Raw genomic sequence first — 24435 nt, 5'->3', positions numbered from 1 at the left:
TTCGCGGTACCGGCGCAGGCGAAAAATCAATCTCGTTGAGATGATCAACGATAAAATTGAGAATGAAAATGGAAAATATACCAAAGAAACAACAACCCGACCATAGAGCAGACAACAGCAGAAGGTCACCAACATGTTTTCAATGCAACGAGAAATTCCCGTAACGGGAGGCGTCCTTCAGCTGGCCCCTAAACAAATATATACTAGTTCAGTGATAGTGAACGCCATACTAAACTTCAAATTGTACACAAGAAACTAAAAGTTAAAATGATACAAGACTATCAAAGGCCAGAGGCTCTTGGCTTGGGACAGGTGCAAAAATGCGACCGGGTTAAACATGTTTGTGAGATCTCAACCTACCCCTATACCTCTAGCTAATGCAGAAAAGTAAACGCATTACAATACGCACATTAAAATTCAGTTCAATAGAAGTCCGAGTCTAATGTCAGAAGATGTAACCAAAGAAAATAAAGAAAATGACAATAATACATAAATAACATCAGACTACTAGCAGTTAACTGACATTCCAGCTCCAGACTTCAATTCAACTGATTGAAAAAATATGTCTTCATCATATGAATATTAGGCGTAATCCTCCCCGTGAGGGGTTAAGTATCATACCAGCATAACATATATGAGAAGAAAATTAACAAATGGCATGACACGGGTTATCTATAAATAATTTATAAATCAGACATGTTTTATGTTTCATCTACAAACATAGACAGTTGTATACTTGAATTTTGTAAACAAATATAATTTTATTTCTGTCATGTGCATATTCTTGGTCAGCGTTCTATGTAAAATTTGTATACTAGCTTGACTGGTATGGCGTTTAATTATTGTAAATAGATATAGGAAGATGTGGTATGAGTTTCAATGAGACCACTCTCCATCCAAATAACAATTTATAAATGTAAACCATTATAGGTCAAGTTACGGTTTTCAACACGGAGCCTTGACTTACACCGAACAGCAAGCTATAAGGGGCTAAAAAAATTACTAGTGTAAAACCATTCAAAACGGTCTAATGTATATAAAAAACATACTTATTCAATTTGATTTAATGTCAATATCGATACTATGAGTATAGATATTTAATGTGATATACCTCGTCTTTTGCGCATGTCATTGAACTATTACAGGATTTCGGATTGTCCACATTATCACAAGATAGACATTTCTGTGCAACGACTGAAAATATAAAAAAAAAATCTATAATATTAAAGAGGGATGCAAGATACCAGAGGGCCATTCAAACTCATAAAATAAAAATAAACTGACAACGGCATGGCTAAAAATGAAAAAAGACAAACAGACAAACAATAGTACACATGACACAACATATAAAACTAAAGAATAAGCAACACGAACACATCAAAAACATAAGACTGATATCAGGTGCACCGGAAGGGTAAGCAGATCTTGTTCCCCGTATTAAGTATGTACTGTACGACAGAAACATTAGCTCATTCAGTTAAATCTGTTCTTTTTTTTTAACATACACACGTTCTAGACTGGGATAAGCATATAAGCATGATTAATCAAGACTAACAATTAATGACAAATCTAAATTCATACCTAATTTTGTATTTTGACATGAAAGATCATGGTTGCATACATTAGAATCATTGCAACATTTCAGGCATAGAATATGGGCGTGGTCATTACTCTTTCCTATTATATGTCCTGTTACATCCATTTGGCACATCTAAAAAATGAATTTGTTTAAAAGTTATAAACAATTACAATACATGATCTTCAAAAATAAATCAATGTTAAACACATGTGAAATGCAAAAAAAGTAGTATAGAATTATCTGATCCAAGAAGATTTAAGGTGTAAAACTTACCCTTCCGGTGAACCTGATATCACCCCTATTTTTGTTGGGTCTGTGTTTCTCAGTCTTTAGTTTTCTATGTTCTGTTTGTATACACTTATTTGTCTCCTGTTCTTTTCCGTTTTTAGCCATGGCGGTTTCAGTTTATTTTGGACTTGAATATGAATGTATTCGTTGTCTATGTTTTTGACATTTTTACCAGTCCAGCAATTATTACGCAAAATCTTAAACATATGATGAGGTTCAATATTATTCTGATATGGTTGCCATTTGTTTGATTGCCAGGACTAAAATGATATTTTGTTGAAAGTGTAGCCTTATTTCGGTCACAATGTCTGTACTATGCCACCAATTGCAGCTATAGGTCAAATCAGTGTTGATAAGAACAACATATATTGTACAACGATAACAAGGTTTACTAATCCATACCTCCTGAAATGTACAACCAACATCGTATTTAGTTTCGTTTCCATGTGTGTAATATTTCTGAACAAAACAAATCTAAAAATAAATGTAAGGACAACTCAAATAACTACATATGAACATCATGTTGAAAAAAAGCAGACAGTAAAATAATGTAACCCACTTGGATTGGGGTTGATGAACATCATGTTGAAAAACAGCATGCAGTAACACAATGTAACCCATTTGGATTGGGGTTGATGAACATCATGTTGAATAACAGCATACAGTAAAACAATGTAACCCATTTGGATTGGGATTGATGAACAACATGTTGAATAACAGCATACAGTAAAACAATGTAAACGATTTGGATTGGGGTTGATGAACATCATGTTGAATAACAGCATACAGTAAAACAATGTAACCTTTTTTGATTGGGGTTGATGAACATCATGTTGAATGACAGCATACAGTAAAAGATGTAACCGATTTGGATTGGAGTTGATGAACATCATGTTTAATAACAGCATACAGTAAAACAATGTAACCCATTTGGATTGGGGTTTGTGTTGCTCATACGTGTTTCCATGTAGTGACGTGTTGACGAATACTTGTACTTCCGACGATTTTTATTTTCACGAGTATCGGTCTCGTTCTGAATGTGCTGATTATAGTTTAAATAAACTCATCAGAGATACCAGGGCTAAATTTTCTATATACGTCAGACGCGCGTGTCGTCTACAAAAGACTCATCAGTGACGCTCGAATCCAAAAAAGTTAAAAAGGTCAAATAAAGTACAAAGTTGAAGAACATTGAAGACCAAAATTCTTAAAAGTTTTGCCAAATACAGCTACGGTAATCTATGCGTAAGTTTCAGCATCCATTTCAATAATAGACAATCAATTAACATGCATAGAAATGAAATTCGAATAAAAACTTCAGATAAGCTGGAAGTAAAATGAGTATTTTTTTATTATCAAAGTTATGATTCAGACTAGTCGTTTTCGAGAACAGTTGATCTTCATTTGTAGAGTTCCTTACTGCAATTATAATAATAACCAATAGTTCTATTCTTTCAGAAAAAGCCCTTCGATTTTGCTAAATCTAAATTGTTTTTACCATGTATTGAATCATCATCGCATTTTCGGTTCAGTTTTTCACTCTATGTTAACTTAAATTTGATTTATTAGAAGCATACCTTTCGTTTCATATTATAACATGTCTATTGAGCAATACGACAGGTGCCACATGTGGATGAGGATCTGCTTACCCTTCAGGAGCACATGATATCACCCCCAATTTTTGGTAGGGTTCATGTTGATTATTCTTTAGTTTTATATGTTGTGTCGTGTGTACTATTGTTTGTCTGTGTGTCTTTTTCAATTTTGGCCATGGCGTTGTCAGTTTATTTTCGATTTTTGATTTTGACTGTCCCTCTGGTATTCTTCGTCCCTCTTGTATGTAATTATCCCCCTTTGCTACAGAGTTAAAGTCATACGAATTTGATACATAGTAAGATACATTACTGTATGATATCAATCAATGTTCTTGCTACTTCCATGAATACTTACCTCATCCTTATCACAACTGATAGCATGTTGACATTTTTCATCCTGTGTTATACCGAAATGAAAAACATATTCTTTCGCTGTCTTATGAATAAGTAAATGTTTCAATGTATTTATAACTGGACATTGAATATAACACTGACGAATGGTTGCTGGTTCGTACACAGTAAAAATGCATAATGACAAAAGTTTAACAGTTGTTAACTTTAATTTGAAATATTAGAAAAACTAATTCGTTTAACATGTTAAACTACGGTTTTATATTTGCATATCAAATTTGTAAATTTCATACACCTATTTTACACCTATTGACTGGGTGTGAGGGTAATAGCAAGTTTGTTGTCCCTGGTGTACCAACTATTGTTTGAAGGGTCAATCAAACTTGCTATTACCCGCACAACCAGTCATTAGGTGTTTTATTATACTGAACAACACAGCCATTAGGTATATATATATATACCAAAAACTAATTTTCTAAGAGTGTATATATATCATCTGAAAGAAAAGAAAAAATGTCACATAACTTTATATGCACATGATGAACTAGACTTTTTTTAAAATTCGTTTTGTATTTATAAATATTTCATTAATTTCAATCAAGACTAGAAATACTTGTGTTAAACTTTCCGTGCTTATAATAAATTCTAGCCAAAGTAAACCGAACGCAAATTCACTTTTAATATACGGAGAGCGACCCGTATTATATTTTAGATCTTTAAAATATTTCCTTGATGATTTTTTTTTATAATTGCTTCTTGTAAGTGAAATTACAATCAACACAAACAGATTCCACCGTTTACAATATTATGTTGAGTTTGATGTTGCAAAGCATACGTAACCAAGCAGAGTAGTCAATGACATCATTATCATCCAATGAAAACAATAAGCATGAAAAACTACGGGAAAGATGATTATGAAATTATTCACCGGGGGGTGGGGGGTAATAGTCTTTGAAACTATTGACTGACAAATGGTTCTGAGGAATGAAATAACAAAATAACTATTTCATTACTTTTTATATAGAAAAAACATACTGAGGTATAATACAAAAGTTTAATGTACACCTAAAGGTGCATAGAAAAATATTGAAACACGACTCTCAAACACCAATAATTAAAAAAAATTAAAATTAAACACACCAAAAAAAAATGAAAAAATTCAGAAACACACAAAAAAATAGAATCTGAATTCAAGTTCCCCTCAATAGAAATGTTTAATTTACATAACACATACCAATACTGAGGCATGTTGCATAAGCGATGAGATGTCATTAGTAAGATTACTTAGCTGGACTGTAATTCCGCAATTTGAACATATATATAAAAACATTTTTTTCAACCGTTTACATAGAGTATTTACAATTCATGTATGTGTTCTCTTATAACCGTATTGAATTTTTAGACGGGTTTGAAATATATTTATTTTTAAGTGTATGATTTTTTTTTCTCGGGAAACAAGTATGGCGTGAAAATCATATTGACAATGAGTGTCGGTTGAGAACAAAACTTTACCATGTAAACATGGATCATTTCAGTTTCCCGATTTGGAATTATAATTTCTAACATGTAACATTTCAACAGTATCTGCATATTAAGTAGATACCTTACTTTTCAAACGATACCTCTGAGATTGCATTTCCTATCATTGTTTCCTTGATAGACGGTTGTGGCTTCAAGACAGCTATCGCACAAAGATATCCAAATGCTATAGTCGAAATAATCTCTTCGAAATTGCAACGGACGCCATAAGGGGCTGGTTGACTGCTATTAAGTGGTTTTCCGCAGCATTTTTATTTGTTTTCAACTTAATAGTATAAGTTTACCTTTTACAAGACGGTTGCTACATGTGGAGCATGATTTGATTACCCTACCGGTGCATCTAAGTTTGTAGTTGGGTTCGTGTTGCTTAGTCTTTAGTTTTCAATGTTGTGTTTTCTGTACTATAATTTGTCTATTTGTCTTTTTCAGTATTAGCCATGGCGTTGTCAGTTTATTTCAATCTATGAGTTTGACTTTTCCTGTGTATCTTTGGTCCTTTTTTTTTTAATTTTGGTTTTTAATCATATTCAGTTTTTAATAAAAAGTTTCAATTTATATTTACTTGTTATGTTAACTAGAATCGACAAAAGCATCGCACCTCCCAACACCAAACATAATGCTGTAATATAAAAAATAGCGCTATAAAAACCAGCTTCCATCCACGATTTCGTCTCATTTCAAAATGCCTTAACCAAGTCAGAAATATGACAGTTGTTGTCCATTTGATTAATGTTTTTTATTATTTCAATTTGCCATTTGATTAGGGCCTTTCTGTTTGGAATTTTCCCTCGGAATTCACTATTTTTGTGATTTTACTTTTTAGAACACAAACTGTGCATATTGCATTTTTGTATTTTTTTTAAACGTTTTACCGCTACCTTGCTATATGAGGGAGGGTAGGTGTGGTCCTGATCCCGAAATCCCGGGCTTAAAAAACACGAAATCTCAAATTTCCAAGGCTTAAAAACTGGAAATCCCGAGGTCCCGAAATTCGAAAAAAGAATTCCCGATCCCAAAAGGCTCAATCTCGAAATCTCGAGCTTAAAAACACACGATCCCGGAGTGCCAATAAAGGTCATATCCCCCTCCTATATGACTAAGTGTTGCCAATTGGGAATAATTTTCGTAAACATAATCATTTTGTTTTGTGGATTCATTTATTTTCGTAAGTATTGATTTAGGGGAAATTTAGATGATCGTAGATATTCAATTCGGAGATTTGATGACGTCTGCATACAAGCCTATAGAAAATTCATCATTCGTTGAACATTTAATTTCGTGATTCACCGGTAACCACGAAATCCATGAAAATTGGCACTAACGAAAATTAATAAATCTACAATACATTACGTGAATGTCTCGGTCTTGATAGTATTATTTGTATGCTTCAATTTTAGATCTTTAAAGAAGATCAAATACCGGTAATCTACTGTTGCCTCTATTGTATTAATTCGCATAGATGACTTTATCAGAATGTGTGATGTAAATACAAACATTAGTAAAATCCTAATTTTAATCATGATTATGAAAATCAAAGCAAAAAAACGACAAATAATTTTCGTATTAAATTGAAAGAGTTTTGAACTTTCTGAAACAAGTAATAGCTGTAAAAAGTTTGAATTTTGTTGTACATTTTGCTACCAATAGAGCATTTGCATTATTCACGATTCGCGATACGTTTTCGGATCGACGTATTCGTATTGGGCAGATTGGTGTAATGTTACGATTTACCCCGACCTCAAGTAAAACATTATTTAATTAAATGCATTATAAAATGTACCATCGGGACCATCTTGCTTTAATTGATCTTTTCCCAGTATACGTGTTACACGACACGTAGATACGGATACGCCAGCAAATAATGTGAATAATGCAAATGCTCTATTAAAGAGTGCATGTGTGTTACATATCAAAGCTGTTAAATATTACGTGATGGTGTTATGTTAGTTTTTTTTTCTGTTTTGTGCTTTTAGCTTTTGTATTGTTATACAAAAGAGTACATAAATGTCATTGATAATGATTATCACATTGTTTTATATTACAGTGAAACCTGGCTAAACCTTATCCTGTATAAACAGAAAACCTGTATAAACCAAACCTGTTCTTAAGCCTTGTAATATCAAATTGCATGCATTATGAACATGATAAAATCAAGCATCTCTCAAAACTGAACCAAGTTTAAAGTCTCGACGAGGTTCGGTTTTAACAGGTATCATTGTAATATGTAAACACGAATACCACTTACACGCCCTCATTCTGTGATGATACCTACAAAGACAAGACGTAAACTGATTGTGTAGTTATCATAAGATCATGCACTTAATGAAACCTATTTGTTATACATCAATAAAGATAAGACATGTCAAAACCGTTAGTAGGTTGTTTACACTATCATATTATGGAAGGTTTTATGAATAGTTTATTGTTCTTCATTACACGTCGTATCGAAGTACAGTGTTTTTGTCATAGTTTGGTTAAGTTAGACATGGTTGTGTTAAGAGTTTTTATTGACAATCATTGACACAATATAAACACAAAACTTCCTGAGAGATATATTATCCCCTTCAAAACATATTGTGTTGGTGAAAGGTCGATCAGACAATTATAACTAAAGAAAAAAGTCATGGAAGCACAAACAAAAATGGTTTATAATTTCATTTGATAAGGGACTTTCCGTTTTGAATTTTCCTCCGGGTTAAGTTTTTGTGATTTTACTTTTTACATAATATGAGTACACATATTTCTTGTAGTTATTTGATTTTGATAACGATATTTTAACACTAAGTCTTACATGCCAATAGTTATCAAGATAAGACTCATCCATGACGCTCATAACAATATATTTGTAAAGCTATACAAGTATAAAGTTGAAGAGCATTGAGGATCCAAAATTCCAAAAAAGTTGTGCCGAAAACGGCTTAGGCAATATATGCCTGGGATGAGAAAATCCTTAGTTTGTTGAAAAATCCAATGTCGTATATGAATATTATTATACGCTATTTTCGAAAAGCCATCAATAGTGCAACAACCTTGTGTGTATTCTTAACAAACTGCAAAGAAATTAACTGCGAAAATGTATAAAACAAAGAAATATCAAAATGGATAAAAGAAAGTAAAAGGCAATGAGGTCTATAAGATAAAAGAAATTAAAGGCAAAGAGGATTATCAGATAAAAGAGGGAACTAAATGGTTTTATCATGAGGATTATCAGATAAAAGAGGGAACTAAATGGTTTTATCATGAGGATTATCAGATGAAAGAGGGAACAAAATGGTTTTATCATGAGGATTATCAGATAAAAGAGGGACCTAAATGGTTTTATTATGAGGATTATCAGATAAAAGAGGGAACTAAATGGTTTTATCATGGGGATTATCAGAAGAAAAAGGGAACTAAAAGGTTTTATCATGGGGATTATCAGATACAAGAGGGAACTAAATGGTTTTATCATGAGGATTATCAGATAAAACCGGGAACTAAATGGTTTTATCATGGGGAGTATAAGATAAAAGAGGGAACTAAATGGTTTTATCATGGAGATTATCAGATAAGAGAGGAAACTAAATGGTTTTATCACGAGGTTTATCAGATACAAGAGGGAACTAAATGGTTTTATCATGAGGTAAAATATAAAAGAGGGAACTAAATGGTTTTATCATGGGGATAATCAGATAAAAGACGGAACTAAATGGTTTTATCATGGGGATTATCAGATAAAATAGGGAACTAAATGGTTTTATCATGGGGATTATCAGATAAAAGAGGGAACTAAATGGTTTTATCACGAGGATTATCAGATAAAAGAGGGAATTAAATGGTTTTATCATGGGGATTATCAGATGAAAAAGGGAACTAAATGGTTTTATCATGGGGATTATCAGATAAAATAGGGAACTAAATGGTTTTATCATGGGGATTATCAGATAAAAGAGGGAACTAAATAGTTTTATCAAGGGGATTATCAGATAAAAGAGGGAACTAAATGGTAATATCATGGGGATTATCAGATAAAAGAGGGAACTAAATGGTTTTATCATGGGGATTATCAGATAAAAAAGGGAACTAAATGCTTTTATCATGGGGATTATTAGATAATAGAGGGAACTAAATGGTTTTATCATTGGGATTATCAGATAAAAGAGGGAACTAAATGGTTTTATCATGGGGATTATCAGATAAAAGAGGGAACTAAATGGTGTTATCATGGGGATTATCAGATAAAAGAGGGAACAAAATGGTTTTATCATGGGGATTATCAGATAAAAGAGGGAACTAAATGGTAATATCATGGGGATTATCAGATAAAACAGGGAACTAAATGGTTTTATCATGGGGATTATCAGATAAAAGAGGGAACTAAATGGTTTTATCATGGAGATTCTCAGATAAAAGAGGGAACTAAATGGTTTTATCATGGAGATTCTCAGATAAAAGAGGAAACTAAATGGTTTTATAATGGGGATTATCAGATAAAAGAGGGAACTAAATGGTTTTATCATGGAGATTATCAGATAAAATAGGGAACTAAATGGTTTTATCATGGGGATTATCAGATACAAGAGGGAACTAAATGGTTTTATCATGGAGATTATCAGATAAACAGGGAACTAAATGGTTTTATCATGGGGATTATCAGATAAAAGAGGGGACTAAATGGTTTTATCACGAGGTTTATCAGATACAAGAGGGAACTAAATGGTTTTATCATGAGGAGTATAAGATAAAAGAGGGAACTAAATGGTTTTATCATGGGGATAATCAGATAAAAGAGGGAACTAAATGGTTTTATCATGGGGATTATCAGATACAATAGGGAACTAAATTGTTTTATCATTGGGATTATCAGATAAAAGAGGCAACTAAATGGTCTTATCATGGGGATTATCAGATAAAAGAGGCAACTAAATGGTTTTATCATGGGGATTATCAGATGAAAAAGGGAACTAAATGGTTTTATCATGGGGATTATCAGATAAAATAGGGAACTAAATGGTAATATCATGGGGATTATCAGATAAAAGAGGGAACTAAATGGTTTTATCATGGGGATTATCAGATTAAAAAGGGAACTAAATGCCTTTATCATAGGGATTATCAGATAAAATAGGGAACTAAATGGTTTTATCATGGGGATTATCAGATAAAAGAGGGAACTAAATGGTGTTATCATGGGGATTATCAGATAAAAGAGGGAACTAAATGGTTTTATCATGGGGATTATCAGATAAAAGAGGGAACTAAATGGTAATATCATGGGATTTAATCAGATAAAATAGGGAACTGAATGGTTTTATCATGGGGATTATCAGATAATAGAGGGAACTAAATGGTTTTATCATTGGGATTATCAGATAAAAGAGGGAACTAAATGGTTTTATCATGGGGATTATCAGATAAAAGAGGGATCTAAATGGTTTTATCATGGAGATTATCAAATAAAATAGGGAACTAAATGGTTTTATCATGGGGATTATCAGATACAAGAGAAAACTAAATGGTTTTATAATGGGGAACATCATATAAAATAGGGAACTAAATGGTTTTATCATGGGGATTATCAGATAAAAAAGGGAACTAAATGGTTTTATTATGGGGATTATCAGATAAAAGAGGGAACTAAATGGTTTTATCATGGGAATTATCAGATGAAAGAGGAAACTAAATGGTTTTATCATGGAGATTATCAGATAAAATAGGGAACTAAATGGTTTTATCATGTGGATTATCAGATACAAGAGGGAACTAAATGGTTTTATCATGGAGATTATCAGATAAAATAGGGAACTAAATGGTTTTATCATGGGGATTATCAGATAAGAGAGGGAACTAAATGGTTTTATCACGAGGAGTATAAGATAAAAGAGGGAACTGAATGGTTTTATCATTGGGATAATTAGATAAAAGAGGGAACTAAATGGTTTTATCATGGGGATTATCAGATAAAATAGGGAACTAAATGGTTTTATCATGGGGATTATCAGATAAAAGAGGCAACTAAATGGTTTTATCATGGGGATTATCAGATAAAAGAGGGAACTAAATGGTTTTATCATGGGGATTATCAGATGAAAAAGGGAACTAAATGGTTTTATCATGGGGATTATCAGATAAAATAGGGAACTAAATGGTTTTATCATGGGGATTATCAGATAAAAGAGGGAACTAAATGTTTTTTTCATAGGGATTATCATATGAAAGAGGGAACTAAATGGTTTTATCATGGGGATTATCAGATAAAAGAGGGAACTAAATGGTAATATCATGGGGATTATCAGATAAAATAGGGAACTAAATGGTTTTATCATGGGGATTATCAGATAAGAGAGGGAACTAAATGGTTTTATCATGAGGATTATTAGATAAAAGAGGGAACGAAATGGTTTTATCATGAGGATTATCAGATAAAAGAGGGAACTAAATGGTATTATCATGGGGATTATCAGATAAAAGACGGAACTAAATGGTTTTATCATGAGGATTATCAGATAAAAGAGGGAACTAAATGGTTTTATCATGAGGTCTATCAGATAAAAGAGGGAACGACATGGTTTTATCATGGGGATTATCAGATAAAAGAGGGAACTAAATGGTTTTATCATGGGGATTATCAGATAAAAGAGGGAACTAAATGGTAATATCATGGGGATTCTCAGATAAAATAGGGAACTAAATGGTTTTATCATGGGGATTATCAGATAAAAGAGGGAACTAAATGGTTTTATCATGGGGATTATCAGATAAAAGAGGGAACTAAATGGTTTTATCATGGGGATTATCAGATAAAAGAGGGAACTAAATGGTTTTATCATGGGGATTATCAGATAAAAGAGGAAACTAAATGGTTTTATAATGGGGATTATCAGATAAAAGAGTGAAACAAATGGTTTTATCATGGGGATTATCAGATACAAGAGGGAACTAAATGGTTTTATCATGGAGATTATCAGATAAACAGGGAACTAAATGGTTTTATCATGGGGATTATCAGATAAGAGAGGGAACTAAATGGTTTTATCACGAGGTTTATCAGATACAAGAGGGAACTAAATTGTTTTATCATGAGGAGTATAAGATAAAAGAGGGAACTAAATGGTTTTATCATGGGGATAATCAGATAAAAGAGGGAACTAAATGGTTTTATCATGGGGATTATCAGATACAATAGGGAACTAAATGGTTTTATCATGGGGATTATCAGATAAAAGAGGCAACTAAATGGTTTTATCATGGGGATTATCAGATAAAAGAGGCAACTAAATGGTTTTATCATGGGGATTATCAGATGAAAAAGGGAACTAAATGGTTTTATCATGGGGATTATCAGATAAAATAGGGAACTAAATGGTAATATCATGGGGATTATCAGATAAAAGAGGGAACTAAATGGTTTTATCATGGGGATTATCAGATAAAAAAGGGAACTAAATGCTTTTATCATGGGGATTATCAGATAAAACAGGGAACTAAATGGTTTTATCATGGGGATTATCAGATAAAAGAGGGAACTAAATGGTTTTATCATGGAGATTCTCAGATAAAAGAGGGAACTAAATGGTTTTATCATGGAGATTCTCAGATAAAAGAGGAAACTAAATGGTTTTATAATGGGGATTATCAGAAAAAAGAGGGAACTAAATGGTTTTATCATGGAGATTATCAGATAAAATAGGGAACTAAATGGTTTTATCATGGGGATTATCAGATGAGGGAACTTAATGGTTTTATCATGGGGATTATCAGATAAAAGAGGGAACTAAATGGTTTTATCATGGGGATTATCAGATAAAAGAGGGATCTAAATGGTTTTATCATGGAGATTATCAAATAAAATAGGGAACTAAATGGTTTTATCATGGGAATTATCAGATACAAGAGGAAACTAAATGGTTTTATAATGGGGAACATCATATAAAATAGGGAACTACATGGTTATATCATGGGGATTAACAGATAAAAAAGGGAACTAAATGGTTTTATCATGGGGATTATCAGATAAAAGAGGGAACTAAATGGTTTTATCATGGGAATTATCAGATAAAAGAGGAAACTAAATGGTTTTATCAAGGAGATTATCAGATAAAAGAGGGAACTAAATGGTTTTATCAAGGAGATTATCAGATAAAATAGGGAACTAAATGGTTTTATCATGGGGATTATCAGATACAAGAGGGAACTAAATGGTTTTATTATGGAGATTATCAGATAAAATAGGGAACTAAATGGTTTTATCATGGGGATTATCAGATAAGAGAGGGAACTAAATGGTTTTATCATGAGGTTTATCAGATACAGGAGGGAACTAAATGGTTTTATCATGAGGAGTATAAGATAAAAGAGGGAACTAAATGGTTTTATGATGAGGAGTATAAGATAAAAGAGGGAACTGAATGGTTTTATCATGGGGATAATCAGATAAAAGAGGGAACTAAATGGTTTTATCATGGGGATTATCAGATAAAATAGGGAACTAAATGGTTTTATCATGGGGATTATCAGATAAAAGAGGCAACTAAATGGTTTTATCATGGGGATTATCAGATAAAAGAGGGAACTAAATGGTTTTATCATGGGGATTATCAGATGAAAAAGGGAACTAAATGGTTTTATCATGGGGATTATCAGATAAAATAGGGAACTAAATGGTTTGATCATGGGGATTATCAGATAAAAGAGGGAACTAAATGGTTTTTTCATGGGGATTATCAGATGAAAGAGGGAACTAAATGGTTTTATCATGGGGATTATCAGATAAAAGAGGGAACTAAATGGTAATATCATGGGGATTATCAGATAAAATAGGGAACTAAATGGTTTTAGCATGGGGATTATCAGATAAAAGAGGGAACTAAATGGTAATATCATGGGGATTATCAGATAAAATAGGGAACTAAATGGTTTTATCATGGGGATTATCAGATAAGAGAGGGAACTAAATAGTTTTATTATGAGGATTATCAGATAAAAGAGGGAACGAAATGGTTTTATCATGAGGATTATCAGATAAAAGAGGGAACTAAATGGTATTATCATGGGGATTATCAGATAAAAGACGGAACTAAATGGTTTTATCATGAGGATTATCAGATAAAAGAGGGAACTAAGTGGTTTTATCATGAGGTCTATCAGATAAAAGAGGGAACGAAATGGTTTTATCATGGGGATTTTCAGATAAAAGAGGGAACTAAATGGTTTTATCATTGGGAGTATAAGATAAAAGAGGGAACTAAATGGTTTTATCATCGGGATTATCAGATAAAAGAGGGAACTAAATAGTTTTATCATGAGGATTATTAGATAAAAGAGGGAACTAAATGGTATTATCATGGGGATTATCAGATAAAAGACGGAACTAAATGGTTTTATCATGAGGATTATCAGATAAAAGAGGGAACTAAGTGGTTTTATCATGAGGTCTATCAGATAAAAGAGGGAACGAAATGGTTTTATCATGGGGATTTTCAGATAAAAGAGGGAACTAAATGGTTTTATCATTGGGAGTATAAGATAAAAGAGGGAACTAAATGGTTTTATCATCGGGATTATCAGATAAAAGAGGGAACTAAATGGTTTTATCATGGGGATTATCAGATAAAAGAGGGAACTGAATGGTTATTTGTATATTTGATTAGCAATAAAAGAACGTTCACAACAATCAACCGTAATCAAAACATTTGTAAATTGCATTGGAAAACGTTTCATTTTACCAGGCCTATGAGTTTCTCTGCTTGTGAAGGTAACTACCTCTCAGCTATCGCGATATCCTCAATTACGTGTGCACCTTAACATATTAGTATATATCCCTCTTGTTCTGTGATAATTGCTACATTCTCTCATTTTACCAATATGCTTCGTCTTTTTGCCTTTTTGTGTTTTTTTGATACATTTGACGTCTCTCTGTACTCTGTAGTGTCATGGTAAATGTGTGTTTCCATATTTTTTTTTTTATTGTGATTAAGATTAACACAATGTGGAAAGCTGTTCCATTTTGGACGTTTTTATCTATTATTTCTGTCTTTCTGTTCAATCACCGTTGTCAATATAATTGAATTTAATGCGACAGTACGAGTTTAAGGTAGCTATAAAGCCAGGTGTAAATAACGAATTTCTACTTTATAAAATCAAGTCAGGAATATGACCATTCGTTAGAAGTATTTAAGTTTTTGTTTTGCCATTTGATTAGGGATTTTTCCGTTTTTAAATGTCCTCGGAGTTCAGTATTTTTGTGATTTTATTTTCTCGTAGAGACTGTTGCGTGAACATACTATATGTGTTCATCACAACTCCCCACTACCACTGAACATTATGACATGTTATTAGTTATGCAGCGTGACAGTGAGAAGATATATGTTACACTCCCAAACGTGTCCTTCCCCCCAAACGTTTCCGATTCTCCCAAACGTGTCTTTTCTCCCTAAACGTGTCCGAAATATACAATATTCCCCAATCGTGTCCGATTTCATAGCCCCAAACGTGTCCAATAATATTGTTATTTGCCAAAACGTGTCCAATATTTAGCGCCAAAACGTCACACATCTTTTTGCGCTAATACTGTGCATGTATCTCCTAAAAAATCGCTGTTCACGTTTACGGCAATTCTATGATGGAATGCATAGTTGATGAAGTTGTCATTTATCAGATTTAATTAGGTTAATGTAGATTTTTAATGATTATAATAATTGCAAAATTAATCTGTTATTATTAATGAAATTGGACTGAAATTGATTATTGTCCAGTTGCAAGTATTTCATATCCATGGTTAAAAAGCGAACATACACATAATTTTGGAGTTGAATTAATCGTAAACTCTGTTAATTATTTTTACTTATGAACTCCAATGATGCTTTTTATATTTATCCGAATATTGCATGTCGGGCTTTTAACAGCATTTTTTTCTCGCTTTTGTCAATAGTTTGTGTATTTCAAAACCTCATCAAATCATAAACTGGTTATCCGTTTTTATTTAATAAATTTAAGGTTTCCGGCAATACTAAAGACGCCGGTTTTAATTGCAAATTTATTTTGTAGTGTATGAATACACTTTAGACTGTTGATTACGTGTTGTCCAGCTGCAAGAAATTATACATATTTAGAGCGAACAATAGTTTTGCAAGTTTTAATGCTTTTACAGTTGTACTGTACAAATTAAGTTTAAACTGATGATTGTGTATTGTTCAGTTGCAAGTATTTCATGCATATTCAGAGAGAACATACAAGTTTTAATGTTTTTGCAGTTCTATTAAGAGAGAACATAGGCTTGTTGATTTTTGGGTTTTTTTTACATTTGAACATACATGTTTTAAAGATTTTCAATGATCTATATTGTTAAGATAAACTGTTGGTTGCGTATTGTCCAGATGCAAGTATTTCATATTTAGGGAAAATATTCTAGTTTTTATATTTTTTATCAGTTCTACTGAATAAATTAACTCTAGACTGTTAATTGCGAATTGTCTAGTTGCCAATTCACATTCAGCAAAACGGTCACAATCTGGAATAAGTCACGTTTGGTAATTAAAAGATTAGACGACATAATGACAAACCACAATCTACCATGTAACCAAGTTTAATTCTTCCGTTTTGAAAAGGTACTAACGTGCTTATGTATATTTTTAATGAAATAGTAAAATTAGTATACGTTAATAAAATAGCAATAACCAAATAACGCTTGGTATTGACACGTTTTGGGGGTTGGACACGTTTGGGGGTTAGTTGAGAAATGGACACGTTTGGGCGTTTATACAAATGACACGCTTTGGCGCAGTTTTCAACTAGACATGTTTGGGGGAATCGGACACGTTTGGGGGGAAGGACACGTTTGGGGGTTAGTTGAGAAATGGACACGTTTGGGCGTTTATACAAATGACACGCTTTGGCGCAGTTTTCAACTAGACATGTTTGGGGGAATCGGACACGTTTGGGGGGAAGGACACGTTTCTGAGTGTTACATATATATGGGAGCCTCCGGGGATCTTTCTATTTGATAATTCTTTAGTTTTCTATGTTGTGTCATGTGTGCTGTTGTTTGTTTGTCTTTTTCATTTTTAGCAATGGCGTTGTCAGTTTGTTTTATATTAATGAGTTTGACTGTCCCTTTGGTATCTTTCATCCCTCTTTTGTATGAATTCAGATTTTCAACATTTTTAATGTATGTCAAGTTATTGTCATCCTGCTCTACTCTATTTAAAAAAGGCGGCAAAGACTCGGCATAAATAATATCGCTCTTTCCCCCTTCTCTCTCTCTTTCGAACACTTTTCACAACCCTCTCTCTCTTAAAACATTTGTCGAAGATAACAATCAATCCATTAAAAAAAACTCATTCACATAGGAAATGACTATTTATTAAAAACATCTGAAAACTACGTTGACTGCCATACAAATCTTTTACCAACCGCAGGTATACGAATCCATGTTGTTGTCAAAGCTCTTAATATTTATAAACGAAGAAGCTGAATGATTTAAATAAACATAATAAGTGATGTATGTATTCAAATTCAATTTTAATTGTAAATAACTGTTTACTTGTTTCGTTTCACATAAACCTAACGATAAATTTGTACAAGAAATCTGCCGATAAAGCTCAAGCGAGAAATTCAACCATGTTGTCATGACCATGTTGCGTTATCTCAATTTTATTCTAATCTGTGCAACTTGAATTACGCATATATTGCTGCAATCTAATCATGTTGTTACTATGTTACTTAAATATATGTCATTTTTATGTGTATGTGTCTGTTCTAATTATGTAACCGTTATGGAATAACCGTTTCATAAATTATATCGGATATGTTCCCTATGTTGTAACTACAATCCTTCCTTGTTCATGAAATTAACCTACCGAATAAGACTATTTACTGGATTTGTAATAATATAAGCCACACGACACGGGTGCCATATATGGAGCAGTATCTGCCTACCCTTCGAGAGCACCTGAGATCACCCCTAATTTTTGGTGGTGTTCGTGTTGCTTAGTCTTTACTTTTATTATGTTGAACATGTATCTTCTGTACTATTAAGTGTGTTTATTTTTTATCTATGAGCTTGAATTTTCCTCTGGCATTTTTCGTCCCTCTTCTTTGTTCTTTATGCTAGCAAAAATTGAATACATGTATATGCATTTAAGGAGAGCGATTCAAATTCTAACCCTACCAATTGACGTTGTTTGCCCAGTTGGATCATTTCAGGTTCTGTAAAAGAGGGACGAAAGATACGAAATGGACAGTCAAACTCATAAATCTAAAACAAACTGACAATGCCATGGCTACAAATGAAAAAGACAAACAGAAAAACAATAGTTCACATGACACAACATAGAAAACTAAAGAATAAACAACACGAACCCCACTAAAAACTAGGGGTGATCTCACTGTAATGCTTAAATGAAATGAAGATAATGCCTCATACGGACCATAGTTTTCCTTACCTGAACATGATTTACATAAACTAGGCCCCGGCGCAATAAAACTATTTCAGTAAAGTTTTTCTACTCAGCCTGAGACTTTTCTCATTTTTTTTTATTCTCAGCAAATTACACCGCCATAACAAAATTCTCAGATTTTTTTTACTCAAAGTTAAGAATATTCTTAAATATTTGAGTATGGCCAAGAGCATACTAAAGTATAAAAAAAAAATTAAATGTTGCTATTTAGGGTATTTGATATAAAATTGCAATTGTTGATAAAAAAAAATATTTTTGAAGAACGTCACTATTCTACACAAACCAAGTTGTATCCAAAAAGAGCATTCACATATTTATTCAGTCCAAAATTTTTGTTTTGTTAACGTCGTCTTTTTCATATATTTTGTAGAATAATTACTCAATTTTGTCAAAAACTGTAAAAATTGAGGTTTCAGGCTTTTTTCCAAAGTTCATATTTTGTTGATTGATTTAAATTATTCAATCAAACTGTTACTAAAACAAAAGAAAAAAGTACATACAGTTTTATGATACTATGAATTTAAGAAAAGATTGAAAGACTTTTTTATTCTAGTGTGAAACAGCTTCACTGCTCCTTTGTTTTAAGAAATACCCACATTTTAAAGGGCATCGCGGATATTTGAGCGAACACTTTTTTTTTGGTAAGGGCTATTTGACTGATATTCTAGAACGGAAACCATTGTATTTGAATTTTTTGGAGGTACATATAACTTTTTTCTTTACTACCACACGCAATAAATGTTAAATATATTTTAATGTTCCCCAAAGTATTTGAGATATAGACAATAATTGATATTATGTTAGACAGTTGGGCCTATAAAGGATAAAATGTAGTCTAGGTGGTCGGTTTTTTCTTTCTTTTAGATTAATCTCTCTTTTATCTACTTTTTACAATTTACATTTACTACTGCATGGTACCTTAATAATATTGCAATATTGGTACTTTATATCTACAAACCAAATATATCTATCAAATATACCTAATGTTACCATTTCTACTGTTTATTATCTTAGATATCCAAATTATTACAAAGATGTAAAATAATTTCCCCCCTGTTTGGCCTGTTTGGTCATTGATTCCTGTGCAATATGATATTCACCTCATTATGCTGCTTGCTGAGCAATTTTTAGGACTTCTTGATTAGTTATTAAATCGCTTTAAATTCTGTATCAAATTTATATTAAAAGTTACATACATGTATCTTGAATATTGATTACAATTATTTATTTGCTTTCATATTATAAAAATATCCGGTTTGTTGATGTTTTGTTGTGTTTTGTTGTGTTTTGTTTGTTTATAGATCTGAGAAAAAAAAGTTATAAAAATTAACTAAAAAATGTCACATAGTGTCTTCAAACGTGTCGTCTGAATTCATAATGTATGGTATTGATCCGTCTTAATTTTTTTTTGGCATGCCATACTCGATAGAAGTGCGGACGTGAAAGAAAGCACCCTTCACATAAAAGTCAACGCATATTACATTCCAAGGAGATAAAATATCGAAGATTTCGCCATTATTAATTAATCATCAGCATTAAAAAGTGTATCTTAGACAGAAGTTGTATGAAAATAAATGTTGGCACCGATATAAATCTGTTGGATGTAGAAATTATCTTCAAACTAGGTGTTTATTTAGAATAGACCATTCCACACATATTACATGCTTAACAAATCTATGCAGTTTTCAACTTTGTCTAGTTTTCCAGACTGAAATAATTTGGAATAAATTATGGTATAATCAGAGACATATAATTAAGGAATATCATTATTATGTCTTAATGTGTAATGTTTTAACAGAGACATAATCTTTATAAAAAATTTAAAAAACTGAAACTCATTAAATACAGATGCTTACAAAGCGCGCAATGTCCATTTACCAATGCTTACAAAATGCTACTTGTCATTTCATCCATCATTGATTTTTTTTATGTTTTAAATTTTTGATAAAGAGATAAAACCTGCATTTTTGCGAAGTTTGGTACACTTTTTAGTTTTCAAACATCTATTTTACCGCTTACATCACTGAGAAAAAAATTCTCAACTGAGAAAAAAAATACTCAGCTGAGAATATTCTCTACGTTAAGAATATTTTTTTATGGCGGATAAAAAAGTTCTCATTCTTAGCTTAGTAAAATAATTAATTCTGAGAATATTTTTTTACTCAGAAAAAAAAAGTTTTATGGCGCCGGGGCTAGGCCGTTAGTTTTCTCTTTTGAATTGTTTTACATCGCATAATGGGGCCTTTTATATCTGACTATTCAGTATAGGCTTTGCTGATTATGGATGTCCGTACGGTGATCTGTGATTTTTAATTATTTCTTTGTTATTTTGGTCTATCGTGAATTTTGTTTCATTTGCAATCATACCACATCTTTTGGCATATATATATATATATATATTATATCTAAATTTAAAAAAATGATTGCACATTAATAATCTGGATTTGGAAGATGTATCTGTCAGACTTACAATGTTAGAATTGATATGCAACTGTGAAAATAGTAAGCCAATACTTCCACATCAGTGTCAGATGGTTTTTCAACAATGGATGCGTAACCTTTTTCGTCTGCATGTTTTTGCTTTTAGAAACATTTTTTTAACGGCTTCTTCCTGTTTGATTATAAGCTAAAACCATTCTACGCTATTTCATTTTCAACATATTTTTTGTGACACATACTTCCATGTGATACAAATAAATCAATACATTCAAGTGTAAATCTGTAGAATTGTTTACTCTTTTCAAAACCAAAGAATTCAACAAAAGCAACTTTGTTACCCCCAACTTACAAACATTTCTTCCATTCCCAAGAACACGATTGTGATGGTTTATAACTTATCGTAGTGATTTGCCCTCCAAAAGACCTGCCGTTCTAATTTCTTTATGAATTCCAATCAGTGACAAAATCAATGGGGGACCACTTTTCGAAAAAAAATAATAATTGCCAAAGCGAAAAAAGTGCTTGGTATCCTAGTAACGATTTGAATAACTGCCATGCCATCAAATATCCATATGCCTTCCTAAGGAACGAGCCTTCTCTAAAAGACCACTCAGGACAGATTTTAATTTTTCATTACATGTGTACCATCAAAGTTTGCAAGATACTTTGGAAGAGGACCTAATTCAAACTTGAGAACCTATCGCATAATAAACTATCTTGTCTGGGCTATGACAAGCAGGCGACATTTTTTTTCATCTGCTCTCAATGTTTTGTTGTTCTTATCAGCCATTAACTGCTTGTCTTTTATTTCCTATTTTAAAAATGTAAGCAATGCTTTTCTTTTGAGTGTTTTGAAGATATCGGTTAATTTTTGAATAAGTCGTTCCGAAATGAAAATTTCTGAAGCAAATTTTCCCTTTCATACGCGTTTAGAAGGTCGCACATTAATTCCGAAGAAGCAATAACAACCGAGAACAAGCCATATTACTGCTCAGATATTATAATGGAATTAGCCAGCTTTGCAGTGTCTGAAACAATTGTAAAACATCAGTTTCGTCAGAGTTTATATTTAAAACTTGCCGAAAATCATATTCACATTTTACGAAGTATAGAAAATATCTTCGATTTCTGCACGTCGGAGCAATTAAAAATATGCTTTTTTCATTAAGCGAAAAAAATAGACGATCTTTTTCAACTGCATTTTAAGTCAATTTGAGCCGCATGACCCTGTATATTTTTGTTGTTGTAATGCAACAAAAGGTAACCATAATTGTATAGACCTTGGTGGCGATCGATTCATTGTAACCTGAAAACTCTCTTGCAAGAATATAGTAATAGGAAATACAAGCCCTAGAATATAATATTCTACGAGAGATGTGTAGTACAATGACAGGCAATGTTGTTGATTTGAAAATTGGTATATAAAGTTTTATCATGACAAGTTACAGATCATGTTCGATTTTGTTCCGGTCAGAGGATTTTGTGCAGAGTTATGTTTTTTTTGGACTTAGAAAATTCACTTAAATACATTTTGTTTTTCATGTTTGAAGATATTTTCCGTGGGAGAAGAATGGCAATTATCGTAAATTTCCCCTAGGGAAGAATTGGTTCATACTAGTTTCACCCGGGGGAAAAATTGGCATGGTCTCAGAATGTCTATATAACATTGACCTTTTTTGGATGTAAAAATCAACGTGTTAGAATAAAACTTTTGATAAAAACAGTTCTGTTCAACTTTCTCTCATGTCTTTACGGCAATTTAAAACATGTATTGTCTTGTTACTATAAACTTGATAATTGGGGCCAAATATGGCCCTTACCGAACTTACTCCTTTGTGTATGTATCTAATAACAATCAATTAAATCATCATCAAACCAGCATTTTTCGTTTATTTTTTTACATAAATAAGGCCGTTAGTTTTCTCGTTTGAATTGTTCTACATTTTCTTATCGGAGCCTTTTATAGCTGACTATGCGGAATGGGCTCTTCCATTGTTGAAGGCCGTACGGTGACCTACAGTTGTCTCATTGGCAATCATACCACATCTTCTTTTTTATATTGTCACCTTCAATTACTGATTAGAGCATATCAGTGTTATTATAACAAAGAAGGTAATCCTGGCAATCATGCTGATTGATAACGGTTTACTTGTCGAACCTGTTTCAATAAACAAACTTATCATTTTGTGACGGATCAAAATTAACACACATGCTACACATAAGTAGTCAAAACTCTTGAAACATATTGAAAACGTTTAAAGGGGAGCAACTTTATAAATAAGAAATACCATTACTGTATGATATGTTTATCCTGCCAAAAAAATTAAATAAGATGGAATAAACAATGTACCTGTATTTTAAGATACATATAATATAAAAAACTAAAAATCACAGAGGAAACTTATTTCGATTAAGGTCATATATATTTTCAAATGTCCCCAAACAAATACATAATAAGGGAAGTAACTTTAAGTGATTTAAGTTGTGACTAACCAGCCACCCCTGTTTAGCGGCCTTTTTCTGTGGTCCGACGAGCAGCCAGTTTTTGAGACGTTTCACTGTTACAAAGTATCGACTGCAATAACTATTTTTTTGACATTTTTCCTATTTTGTCTGTTTGTTTTGCTCACAAATTGAATTATATGCAACTGTCATACAAATGAACGGTTTAGCAAGGTAATAAACCAGGTTTAATAAACCATTTTCTAAACAAGGAAACGTCTTTAATAAATAAGGAATATAACAGTTGATTTACAGTCGTTTCATGTGTTTAGGTTTTGATTTTGTTATTTGATAAAAAAAAAAGTTTCCGTGTTGAATTTTCCTATGAGTTCAGTAGTTTAACTATTCTATATTTTGACAGTGCGCACTATTCGGATGAATACGTACAAAGACTGTTTACACCTGTAACCATTTTATATTTTCTTTTTTTAAATATCTAAGGTAAAATATAACCAAGGACATTGTATGTTTGTTCAAGCGGATATCTGTTAAATAAAAAGACACATAGCGTGTGTTTTATCTTTACTCAGTAACTACACGCGACGTTATGTAGTATGAAGTTTAAATTTTAAAATGGGATATAAGTGAACGGTTTGATAGTGAATAACTCGCATATTGATATTTCACGGATATTAAAGACAGTTTGAGGTAAGAACATGTTTTTTTCTGTCTTCAGACAATAGTTTGTCTTTAACAATTAACTTCT

At 32.2% G+C, this 24435-nt stretch overlaps 1 long non-coding RNA gene across 1 annotated transcript; it reads right to left on the bottom strand.

Moving 5' to 3' along the window:
• Positions 1-1620: 1620 nt before the first annotated feature.
• LOC134717476 (uncharacterized) lies at positions 1621-7630 on the bottom strand. Its single transcript, XR_010107331.1, has 5 exons — positions 7598-7630; positions 5915-5971; positions 3818-3898; positions 2270-2341; positions 1621-1711 (listed from the first exon to the last, which is right to left on the bottom strand). It is a non-coding gene; the product is annotated as an uncharacterized LOC134717476 (long non-coding RNA).
• Positions 7631-24435: the final 16805 nt, after the last annotated feature.

The sequence above is a fragment of the Mytilus trossulus genome, chromosome 5 (genome assembly GCF_036588685.1).
Source record: "Mytilus trossulus isolate FHL-02 chromosome 5, PNRI_Mtr1.1.1.hap1, whole genome shotgun sequence".
Lineage (NCBI taxonomy): Eukaryota > Metazoa > Mollusca > Bivalvia > Mytilida > Mytilidae > Mytilus > Mytilus trossulus.
Note: the sequence above shows the minus strand (reverse complement) of the source record. Positions and strands in the feature narration are given on the sequence as shown.